This window comes from Xenopus laevis, chromosome 6L (genome assembly GCF_017654675.1).
Source record: "Xenopus laevis strain J_2021 chromosome 6L, Xenopus_laevis_v10.1, whole genome shotgun sequence".
Classification (NCBI taxonomy): Eukaryota; Metazoa; Chordata; class Amphibia; order Anura; family Pipidae; genus Xenopus; species Xenopus laevis.
In genome coordinates this window covers 137,770,468-137,783,450 of record NC_054381.1, presented here as the reverse complement: position 1 = coordinate 137,783,450, position 12,983 = coordinate 137,770,468, and positions in this window count along the sequence as shown.

The window sequence follows — 12,983 nt, the reverse complement described above, 5'->3', positions numbered from 1 at the left end:
AAGTGTGTGAAATGCACATTATAAACGTCACAGCATATTTGTTTTCTTGAACTTTCACAATGTGACCCGTGAACCTTGAGTCCAAATAAGTAAGGACAAGATGCAGATGTTTTCGCCTGTCTTAAAGGAGAAGGCCATTTAATGAATATAATATTGAATTCACATTATAATTATAAACATATCTCACAGCACTATACAATATCAAGTTGCACACATCAAACATACAGATTGCAAACCTATAAATACTTCAAATGCAGACTACATTATCTTAAATGATCACAACAAAGCCAAGGCTTTTCCCATTTATAACACTCATATATCTGTTATATATATATATTTTGCCAAACTTTAGGTCCTTTGGTCCCCTGGGCTAAACTTAGTCAGCAAGATTGGGTCTTCTGTTCTAGAAGGGAAGTGTAACATACGTATCCCAAAACCCAGAGCAAACCCTAAGGTCCCGCTCTCGGCGTCCCTAGGCGCATGTGCATATGCATGCAAGCGCCGGAGCACTGGGGAGCTGCGCACATAGATCAGCATTGTGCGGCATTCTGCCCCTAATAATTTGCCGCCCTAGACCCGGGCCTTTGTGGCCTCATCACCAATCTGGTCCTGCCTATAGTAGCTGCCTTTGGAATAGGAAGGAGCCCTCTGCTACTCAGATGCCACCAGGACTTAACATGTAAGAACCAAGGGAACCGTAACTAGGGTTGCCACCAGGCCGATATACCTGCCAAGGCCTGGGCCGGTATTACAAATTTACCGGCAATGTAGCTGCCGGTAAATTTGTAATGCAATTAAAAAGAGCCCTCGGCCTGCCCCCAATCCCCTGGAACTTATCTTTTCTATTGCTTCTTTTAGCGTCCGTGGCACGGCCCCGCCCCTTTTGACATCACGGCCCGCCCCTTTGTGTCCCCGCCCCCCACCAGCCGGTAAAGAATTTTTAAAAAGGTGGCGACCCTAACCGTAACGTATACAGGAAGGACAGGGGACAAGATGCAGGCTGGGTCAATACCATACAGACAATGTGGTACCAAATCAGGAAGCTGAGGAGTAGTCAATGTCACAGGCCAAGGTCAAACACAGATCAGTAGCGCAGCACTAAATCAGGATGTGAAGAATAGACAAACACAGACAGGGGTCAGTTCAGGCAGCAGGAAAGCCATACCTCCCAACTGTTCCGTTTTCACGGGACAGTCCCTCTTTTGAAGGGAAGGGTTTGTAGCTGGAAAGTCACAATTTTCTCTGCACTGAACAGCAAAAAAAAAGAGATACGTTTCTAACTTAATTGGCTTTCGGCAGAGAGCCCAGAACAGCCACGAGGTTCAGATAGGATACTATGTAACAATTTTGAGATAAGCAAATAAGTATTTGTAACAATATAAGATAACAGGTCCTTTGAGAGAAGTTAGACTCACAGCTTAAAGAGCAATTCACCTTCATTAGCAAAACTGTAATAACTGGAACAAAAAAAAACAGAAATATGTTCAAACATCAAAAATGGGCATGGTCAAAAAAAATTATGTTGGGCAAATTTTTTGTCCCTCTTTTTATTTCTGAAATGCTGGGAGGTATGGGAAAGCAAACTCGGAAACAGGCAAGGATCACACCCAAATACTGGAACTTAGATGCGCGCCCAGGAACTATGGAACATGGACCTATACTGGGCAATGAGTCAGAGCAGAGTAGGGGGTTTTATAGCCAGACTAATGGCTTACGCAGATCACCTGTGGCCAGATTTGCAACAACCGATACAAGCCATGCTTACTTGCAATTACCAAGCGTAGCAATGAGAGTGAACCAGGGGTTTAGCTGTCTGCTCATGCTCACATACAGCAGTGGTAATGCAGCCAGCACAGGAACACCAGGTACCTGGTTCAACTCCAGGCAGGTTATCACAGGAAGCTTTTTCCTATGTGAAAGGATTCTGCTAGCAGTTCAGTGACTGGCCAGTAGATGGCACTATTCTTTTTTTTATAAAAGGGTAAGTTTTTTTTTTTTTATACCCCAGTAATTTAGTTGGCCAGCTAGGCTGGGTCATTTTTCCCAGAGGCGAGGGGGAGTAGTTCCCCAGAGGTTATAAAAAGGTATACCCAGGTGTGCTCAGTCTCTTAGGCTGTACACTTGTTAGAGAAAGCACAGTGGTGTTACATACAGCTTGGAACAAAGGAAGGTTCCAAAACAGGTAAAGTAAATGCCAGGGTAGATCTGTTATAGTCACTCTAGGAGTGAAAGACAGGATCAGGATTTATTTAGAGGGCAGCAAGAGACTCCAACTAGGAGACCAGGAGGGTTAGTACCCTGCAGTGACAAGGCCGCCAGCTTAGGGACTCAAGTGGTCAGGCTCAGGGACAGAGAGATCCTTGCAGAGCAGGGCCCCTGTAAAATTCAAGCCAGCAGCATGTTTTAATATGGATTGAATAAAGATTAGCAATTTTTGACCCATCTAAAAAACAAATGCTCTGCAAGGCTACAAATGTATTTTATCACTTATCTTTCTATTCGGTTCCTTTCTATTGATAGGTGAATAAATTTGCCAGGAGCAAATTCGCATCGAATTTCCCTGGTTCACGAAAAATCGGCTGCGTTGGAAAAATGTTGGTGCGCGTCAGAATAGGCTCGCGTATAAAAATTGTCACAGGGCGTCTAAACTGACACGCATCAAAATAATTTTGACAGTCATTGACTTCAATGTGTTTCGCAAATTCGCACATAATTTAAGAATAAGAGTCTGGAATATGAATAGGAGAGGACTCCTATTCATATTACAGACTCTTATTCAAATCAATGCATGGTTGCTAGCATAATTTGAACCCTAGCAACCAGCTTGTTGAAATTGCAAAATAAAGAGCTACTGGATAAAAAACTAAATAACTCAAAAACCACAAATAATAAAAAACTAAAACCTTGCAAAAAAATTGCAAAATATCAGAATATCACACTCTACATTTTAACAAAAGTTAATTTCAAGGTGAACAATCCCTTTAAGTTAATTTTGCAATTTTCCTTGGTCAGCAGAACATCCAAGAAATATATATATATATGTCAGTTCATAAGTCGGTCTGTATAAGTGTATATATATATTATATATATATATATATATATATATATATATATATATATATATATATATATATATATATATATATATATAATTTGTACACTTGTTTGGAAGGGTTGAACTGAACTGGACTTCAACCCAAATTTTATTTTTTGTTTTTATTCTCTGCAGAAAATATTCAAGCTGAGCAATGTCTGCGTGTGCAAAATATTCAATGCATTAATAAAAAAGCATCTAAAACTGACTAATGATGTGCAATGGCTGCATTGGTTCAAAGATGATGATAGTTGTGAGAAAATGCAAATGAATCAGGACCTGGGCCAGTAAAACACTGTTGTGATTTTCATCTTAAAAGCTTGTCATAACATCTGAGTAGATCTGGTGTTTTTAAAATTTAGTGTCAAATTAATATACTTGAAGTCTTAGCCAAGGTTTTCTGGTCTCTAGGAGACCGTTCCAAAACAGATGTTAACAAAGGCTCTGGATGTGTGAAAGGGCCTGTGAAGGACAATGATGGGTAACGCTTCAAGTCCTTTGTTTCACCCAGGTTTGTATTTCATTTTGCTTTAAATTTGAATTCATTCAAGGCATATGCCAGGTCAGCAATACATTTGCTGCCCTTCAGCTTACAGAGCACAAACAATGTAATAAAAAAGGGGCATGTGTGGAATGTAACCTCGGAAGTGAATTTCATTGGTAAAACATCTTAGCGGTCAGATTCCGGGTACCCCGACATACTCCTGTATTACACAAAGCTTTTCCAATCTATCATTTTGCTGCCAGCCAGGAATTACAGTTCATGAATAATTCTTATTACTCTGTACAGGAATTTGTAAAGTGAGTGGAGATTCCTCCACTGTCACCTCTGGGATTAATAGAAAAATATGATGAAATGTTCTCGGTGGAAGATCAAAACAATGGCATCATGAGGCACCAATACCAGATATAGTAGCAATTGTGTATCAATTGTTACACAGTTGCACAAAAAAACAACTAGGTAGTTGCATGAAAAAAAGCAACCAACTCTTAGCTAAGGTTGAAGCCACACAGGTTCCTGTCAGGTAGTTGGATGATTTACTAAGGCAGTGCTGTCCAACTGGAGGTCCGCTATGCCCCCTTATGTGGCCACCACATTGAAAGTCTTCCTGCTGTGACTTTTTACCTTGTGTGTGCCACGCTCTGCCTGCCCTACGTTACCTGTGGGACGTGAGCCTGGTAGGGATTGCTCGGAGGGTTTGTCAGCATTTGGAAATAGTTGTAGGACCCCTAAGGTGTTTACTCATGTGCTGGGGGACTGTGCTATCCACAGATAAGGAGGAGGCATATCGATTTAAGTTATGTTTAATATGACTTACATTTTTTATATTTGAGTTATATCCCTGCAGTAAGCACCAACCATTTGTTTTTTTTCGTGTGCAACCGCCATCAATGTGGCCATGGTCTTAAAAGTTCTTGTGGTAACATCGTTGTGGTTTTAAGTGGGTGTGGTTAAAAACAGGGAGTGGTCAATACCAGCTTCCATTATCGGCCCTCCACCACGTAGGCCAAAAAAAGTTAGGCCCAAAATACCACAGAAATTAGACAGCATTATACTAATATACAACATTTGGGGGTTGTTGTGGAAGCACTCTTAAGGCTAAATTAAAGTATATTTAAGTATAATGGAAGTACTACTTACAATGCACTTCCCTGGTCCCTTGTCTCATAAGTAATTCAGTATATATGCAAGTGCATGTGTTTTTTTTAGAAAACGGGTTTTTAGTTACAAAGTTATGATCATAAAGTTGAAAAGCCACCATACCACGTCAAGGTAAACTCCATATGGCGGTCCCTAACTTGTTTACCTCAGGTCATAGTATAAAAAGACTTAGTTCTCTGCATAATAGCATTACCTGTATTCAGTGTGTGTTGAACATTGGTTTCAGTCTGAAGGCTGAATCCTCCCCCACCAGTAAAGGCTTTTAAGAAAGAGAGATTGCCCAAGCCAACGCCCATATTTAAAAGCATAGGGCCACCATTAGTATAAAGGGGTGGGTATGGGGTGCTATTAAAAACCACATGAAGCTCAGCCACAGTTTCAGGCTAATACAATATACAAAATTCGGGGGGTTGTGGAAGCACTCTTAAGGCTAAATTAAAGTATATTTAAGTATAATGGAAGTGCTACTTCTCTCTCTCTCTTAAAAGGTTCCCCCAGGAACCTTTTTCATGCTTGTGTTGCTCCCCAACTCTATTCATATTTGAATGTGACTCATGGGTAAAAAAAGGTTAGGTAGCCCTGCTATAGTATCTACTGCAAGGTAATGAATGAAGACTGCACTGTGTTGCCTGGCAAAGTCTATCACTGATTATGTTATAGTAATACAAGAGATTATGGCACAGGATATATCCCTCTCTACCTTCCTCAACCGCCTTTTCTTTCCATAGCATAGAATCTAGCTACCTCAGATCTTAGCCATAATGAAGCCCTAGCCTAAATCTGAAGCACCTCAAAGCCCTTTATAGATGGTACAGGGGAGATTTGTGGCTCGCCTTTCAAAACTAAGCTCACTGGCAACCAAAACATCCTCACGCCACACATGTAACCATTGCAATGTGTATAGGGGTGAAACTTTTTGCAGAGCTCATCCCTGAAAAATGGAATGAGTGATAGCAAATGTAGAAGACACCATGCACACTGAATCCACAGATGTCTACAGTGTGTATCACCACTGACCCTAGGAAGCAGTTCATGAGTTGAGTCACACCTCAAGGACCACGTCTGTAATACAAATTCTGCCATCTGCTCCAAGGTTTCTCACAAAGATAAATCTTGGCCACTTTTTTGGTTTTCCTAATTTTCATGATCGGGTGCTGACATTGTGTCACTTACAGTAGGTGCCACAGTGTATTTGGTATATAAAACCCTGTGGTCTAAAGAACAAAACAAGAAAATACATTAGAACAAAACCATAGAAGGTAACTATAGCATAAAGTATGATCTGAGAGAGGAGAAACAGTTGAGCTAGGGGCATCCTGGCCTATTGCCAAACAGAGGAATATCCTCGTCACCCAGATAGAAAGCAGATGTTTTCTGTTCTTTGTAGCATCACAGTAATAACTGTGCCAATCCCAATTAAATTCCTTTCAGAAGTGCCTAGGGGTGCTCAAATACATCTGTTTATTTTTTAGCTACAAGTCAACAAACATACAGCATATATAGAAAGAGAGAAATTTCTTCTGCAGTAGGGAAATCAATGGAGTTGAAGATGAATGTATAATTGTCACATAAACTAAATATCAGTGGTTTTTTTTTGTTGGTTTCCCAGTTGTCCAGGTTATTTTTGATTTGGTCTTTCTGTTAGTGCCAATATCGTTCAATAATAAAAGACCTGTAGCACAATGACAAGATGAAAGATGATGCGGTTCCTAGTAATGGTAACAGATGTGTTTCATGCTTTACATCAGTGATTTTTTTGTTCCACCACCACAGTGGTTCAGCTTTTGGTCAGGTCCCCTCTGAACTAAAAACACAATGTTAGAAGTATAGGAAAACATTACTGCATCAGTCATCCAGCCATAGTTTCCAGTATCCTCCTTACCTTTGTGCACTTACAGTGTAATTAAATTGATCTCCTTGCAAGGTAAATGAGTAAATTCCCAGTGCATAGATAATCCCCTTACATAATAAAACTCTCGCTATTGGGCATATTTACTTATGTGCCAAATTTACGCTTCAGAAGTCTCCTCCAAACTTCGTGCAACTACATCAGAAGTTAATTTGCGTGACGAATATGCATTTTCACCACAATGTAAAAAATGGCAAAAGAACTTCGCCATACTTTCATCAGTGATTCATTGGTGCGAAAATGTAATAATGAACTTTTTCTAGCGTTACTTTCTTTCTAGCGAAACTCCGTTGTTACTAAATCTTACGTCAATTTAAATTCAGTGGGTATATAAAGGTCATATGTATGTATTTATTAGTGATGGTGAAATTGCTGGAAGTGGCCACTTTTTATTAAAAATGTCCATAGAAGCAAAATGAGCTTCAGATTTTTTATAAAAGTGTGTAGAAGATATTTTTAACAGTTGCAACTTTTAAACATATTACACTTTAAATATGAGAAAACGCCAGCGTTTTGACTTTTGCTTATGATTTTTCTGGAATGCAGGATATGATGTCACTGACATAATAATGTTGAGGATGTAGCGTCATTGCACTCATTCGCGAGTCAGAATCTGGCAAAATAGATTTTGATTTTTTACACTTTGATAAATTAGCGGATTTACGGTCGTTCTCCGCAGTGAAAATTCGCCTGGCAAAATGTGGCGAAAGTTCTCCTGCTATAAGATAATTCACTGGCAAAGTGTGTTGCTCGTCTTTTAGTAGATAGGCAATGATGCTGAGAATTGTCTTTTTTCATCAGAAAAACACAATTCCCTCTATAGTAAATGTGCCCCAAAGGGTGAAGGGAAGGGGTAGTGTAATAGGGTTTCCACCTTCTGCCCCTATGTAGACCAGGCAGGGGGCGGGCTTGGTGACATCGGGAAAGGGTGATGACGGGGGCAGAGTGGGTGATGGTCTGGGGGTGTGACCTTACATCAGGGGCAGGGTTATGATGTGGTGATCATCGACTGGCTGCTCATTGCGCCATTCATTCTAAACCATGTCCAGATTTCATAATGTGGAATTCCCAGGCAGGTAGTTTTCAATGGACGGCCCTTCTGAAAACCAGAATTCCCACTCTTTTCCACAAAATAAGAGAATAAACAATCTGATTTTCCTGCATACCTCCCAACATTTTGAAAAAAAAAGAGAGGGACAAAAAAGATGCCGTGCATAGAGCGGCACATTGTTTGACCACACCCATTGTGTTATTAACCCCAAATGCATAAGAGTCAATGGGCAATTTTTTGTGTTTTTTTTTCATGAAATGCGTTGTTTTCCCCCCCCCTCTGTTTTGTATTTACCGCTTTACCATAATGACCTTACCTTGCTTGGGGGTCTTTACCAGTTTCTCCTCCAGGAAGATTAAAAATGTCCAACACTCCGCGGTCCAACAAAGAAGAACTTTTTATTTACAGATTTACTTCCATACATGCATATTGGTTCACTTTCACACTCCGAAACCCGTCACATCACAACTCAGTTGCAGTGACTCCATCGCTTGCAAAGCAATCACCTTTAACATTCTGGTATTCCTCCTGAGGCTCCACAGGCTCATCCCTTTCCAGGGTCACTCACCTCCGGTCCTGACAGCCAGGGCCGCTCCGGCCATGAGGCAACGTGAGAATCTTGCCTCAGGCGGCACGGAGCGGCCAGTTACCAGGGGCGGCAAAAAGCCGCCTCTGGTAACTTTAAGAGCCGAATTTCCGTTTTTTAAAACGGAAATTCGGCTCTTCTAGCGCAGCGAGCGCAATAGCGCTCACTGCACTAGCGATGCGGCCCCTCCTCCACCCTCTCCGACGTTGGTAGTTAGAAGAGCGGAGCAGGAGGAGGGGCGGCATTGGGGCTGCTACCTCAGGCGGCAGCAGCCCCTGAAACGTGCCTGCTGACAGCCCTGCATATACGCTACACCCCCCTGTCCTACTCCGGGTAGGAATTTCTTGCCCCTCCTTCAGGATGCTTATGCCTCTCTGACACTTCTGCCCTTACTGACTTAGCCTTGGCTCTTAAGCCTCTACCTCCTACTTGGGGTCTTAGCTACCCGTGCTAGCTATCCCTAAACTAGCTGAAGTACTTCACACTGAGGGGCAAATTTACTAAAGGGCGAAGTGGCTAACGCTAGCGAGAATTCACCAGCATGACGTCATTTTGCCAATTCGCCGATCTACTAACGGGTGCTGGCGTAAATTTGCTAGCGAAGTAGACCTACTCTAGCGCTACTTCGCACCCTTACGCCAGGCGAATTGCGGTCTGCCGAAGGGAAGTAACTACACTAATTCAATAACTTGCGGATTTTACTGAACGTTACCTCTTGCGCTAGACTTTACTTCGCCAGCTCAGACCAGGCAATAGAGTAGATAGGAGTTTGTAAAAAAAAAAGTTGAACATTTTTCTAAGTCCTGAAAAACACTGGTGTTTTTTTACTTTTTTCTGGGTGATAGGATGAAAAAGATCGTGAATTTTTTTTGGGGTACCCTCCTTCCCCCCTACATTTGGCACCTAAACTTTACAGTGGGCATATGTGTAGGGCAATATAAGACCTCTATTAAATTTTATTAAGGTTCCCTGGCCTTGTGTAGTGTAATGTAGTTACTGCAACATACACGTCCATTGTACTTGTAACCGCACACCGTATACTAATTAGGGATCGCTAGCATAACTTCAGACTGCTTATCGTATTATCGCTAGCGCAACTTCGCATCCGTTCCGTAACCTGTGCACAACTTCGGATCTTCGTGAATTTGCGTAGCCCTGGCGCAAGTGTGAGAAGCCGTCGCTAGCGCATTTTCAGTGCATAGTGAATTTGCCCCTAAGTGTCTACCTCTATATACTTCTATAGTGGAAAGAACCCTGCCCTGGGTGTGTCTACCCTTTAAATACTCTTCTGGACCACTAGCTCCCTCTAGTGACTGGGGAAGGAATTGCACTAAACACCAAAAATTACCCTCTACTACCACCTTGTGGTGACACTTACAAATTACACCTTCAAAACTAAAATTTTCTGGTTGAAAATGTTTTTATTGTTTTCCATGTTAAACAAGCAGGAATTTCAACAAAAGATCAAAGCAGAACAATGAGGCACACCAATACAACTTGCAGCAAAAATGCCTAATGAGAAAATGAAGAGTAAATATGATTGGTGATCTAAAATCTAATCATATAACCAAGCAACTAAAATTTTCAATCATTTCAACATTTACAATTTTTCATTTTACACGATTCACACTCATATTTGCATACAACACTTGGCCACCCTCTTACAAGTGGTTTTGCTGTATATATGATTAATGATGAGCAAAATGGCTTTATTTAGGCCCAAATGTATTAGTGTCCATGGGGTTTTTTCTCTCTGTGTTTTTCCTTGCGCCTAATGGATCAGAGTTAATGGGCTTATTTCTTGAGTTATTCCCGTGAAAAAGAAAAAAACATTTCTTTTGAAATTCTAGTGCAGATTTGTGAAAATGTGCAGCTCTTCCAGAAAACAAACTCCCCCGTCAAAATAGATGTTTTCATTTATCGTCAATTAAAGGGGTTGTTCATCTTTAGATTAACTTTTAGTATGATGTAGACAGTGATATTCTGAGACAATTTGCACTTTATTTTCACTTTTTATTATTTGTGGTTTTTGAGTTATTTAGCTTTTTATTCAGCAGCTCTCCAGTTTGCAATTTCAGCCATCTGGTTGCTAGGATCCAAATTCCCCTAGCAACCATGCACTGATTTGAATAAGAGACTGGAATATGAATAGGAGAGGCCTGAATAGAAAGATTAGTAATAAAAAGTAGCAATAACAATACATGTGTAGTCTTACAGAGCATTTGTTTTTAGATGGGGTCAGTGACCCCCATTTGAAAGCTGGAAGGAGTCTGAAAAAAAGGCAAATAATTCAGAAAATAAAGAAAATAAACAATGAAGACCAATTCAAAAGTTGCTTAGACTTAGCCATACTAAAACATACTAAAAGATAACCTCCTCTTTAAGCTTTACAAGCTGATGCATTAAAAAAAAGAAAAAAAGAAAATTTCCAGAAAAACCATTAAAAAACGTGATGCACGGCAGAGTCAGGTCTAATAGTTTAGGTTAATATTTTTAGGAAACATAGCGGTTACTAGCTCATCAATGGAACCCTGGCAGCAATATCTGCATGAAACGGTTCAGCTACTATAAACCACTCATTTATTGCTGCGCTCATTTCCAGTAAGTGAAGGTGGTACAATGAACTCGCAATACATCACTTTAGTATAACTGGTGTTGCTGGCGTTTATACAGCTATATATCCAGCCCCTGGGAACATGTGCATGTTTATTCCATTCTATATATCTGCCACTGCTATGCTGGCACCTTTCCTGATATGGACCTCAACATAATTCTGAAAATCCCTGAAAAATAGACATTGCAGTAAAAATAAAACCCCATTTATATGTTGGTATGAAATATACCTATGTTGAATAGTATGGGGTGCCGTTTGTCCCAAATACATTCTGTATACAAATCTATCCCTAATACACAGAATTCATGTCTCTCATGGTATATAAGTATTTTTGACCATAAACAGATAAAAAATGCTTACAAAAGACTTATTTCTATTAAAGAATGAGAACAAAATCTGGTTAGTGCACAAAAGGGTGTCATTATATCACAAACTCCACTCAGTACATTTTAACAAGCAATCTGTCTCACAAATGTATAACCTCCATGTAACAGACACACTTATGTGCAAAGTTACTTACAGAATGTATTATGCAAAAAAAAAAGTGGACATAATATATAATAGTGTAACTAACTAGTGCTTGTCAAGCTAGATTTGACTGACAAAATAGATATTTGTGACAGAAAGCAAGATTTTATAGTACAGGATTCATTCTTTCCACAAAATGAAAGTTTTGTTTCACAAAACAGATAAAATATCCATTCTGTGAAGCAACACTGTCAGTCACATTCATGAACCAATAAGAACAAAGCTTATTGCCATATAACAAACAAGATGAGAAGTTGCCAGCTCTGCTCCACATGGCTGCATCATCCCTAAGGCAAAGTATCTGGCCTGCTATAGTGGCGCCTCTAATGTCCCCTCTGCTACATAGTAATAAACATGAACAAACATTTCCTAAAAGGGCTGCTGTTAAACACTACAGGTTCATAATTGGAAGTTTTTACAAATGGCTGAGAAATATAATGCTGCACTTATAATGATTGTAGTAAAAGAAAAGTATGCAAAACATAAATATGATCATTTTAGGTGCTATGGCTATTCTTATTGTCGTAACCTGCTTGTGTGGCCATTTTGGTTAAGGGCATTTCTGCTGTTTTGCCATTGTCTTATGATTCATTCCTGTTCCTGTTTCCCTCTTCCTGTCTAAGCTGAAAGCAATAATGGGACAGGCCACACCTACCTGCCATGTTGTAATAAATGTAGCAGAAGCAGGGCTGGAACTACAGAGGAAGCAGACCCTGTGGCTACAGGGGGCCCTGGAGGTATAGGGGCCCATGAGGCCCTAATTCATATACAGTTTCAATAAATATTGGTAAAACAAGTCAACCTCTGGCCTGAAAAATTATTTGCTGTGGGGCCAAGTAATATCTAGTCCAGAAGTTACTGTGCTTGTCTGGCTGTTTTGCCTGAACTAACACAGCAGAATCATTTAATCCACTACCAGCCAGTTTATCACACATCATCTTACAGCCTAACTAGGGCCAGGGGCAGGTATTACAAATTTACTGGCAATGTAGCTGCCGGTAATTTGTAATAACATTTACAAAATCCTTTGCCCGCCGATGAAAACTTACATTTTTCATTGGCTTCAGCGGTGACCCCACCACTTTTGCGAGAAAGGTGAGAAACTTGCCTCAGGCAGCATGGAATGGCCAAATACCAGGGGCGGCAAAAAGCCACCTCTGGTAAATTTAAGAGCCAAATTTCTGTTTTTTAACACAGACATTAGGCTCTGCTAGGTCAGGGGGTGGTGGCATCTCTGAAATGCCGCTGGCTGCCTCCCAGTGTGGGAGTGAGACCCGGTATTTACAAGTAATTATGCCCCATAAAATCTTATTTGTATTTTTCCATGATAAATGATGCCATCCTGTATGTTTCAGTCATTGTATTAAGAGGAGCTGCCACTTTACACATAAAAGAGAGTCATTGTATCAACACTTTGTTCATCTACCTATTTGTCATCTACCTATTTTGCCGGTATACCAGTGTCATCAACATGTGTTTCATTCATTCATTCATTGGGTACTTTCATAACATTTATTTGTCTGACTGATTCTTTAAAA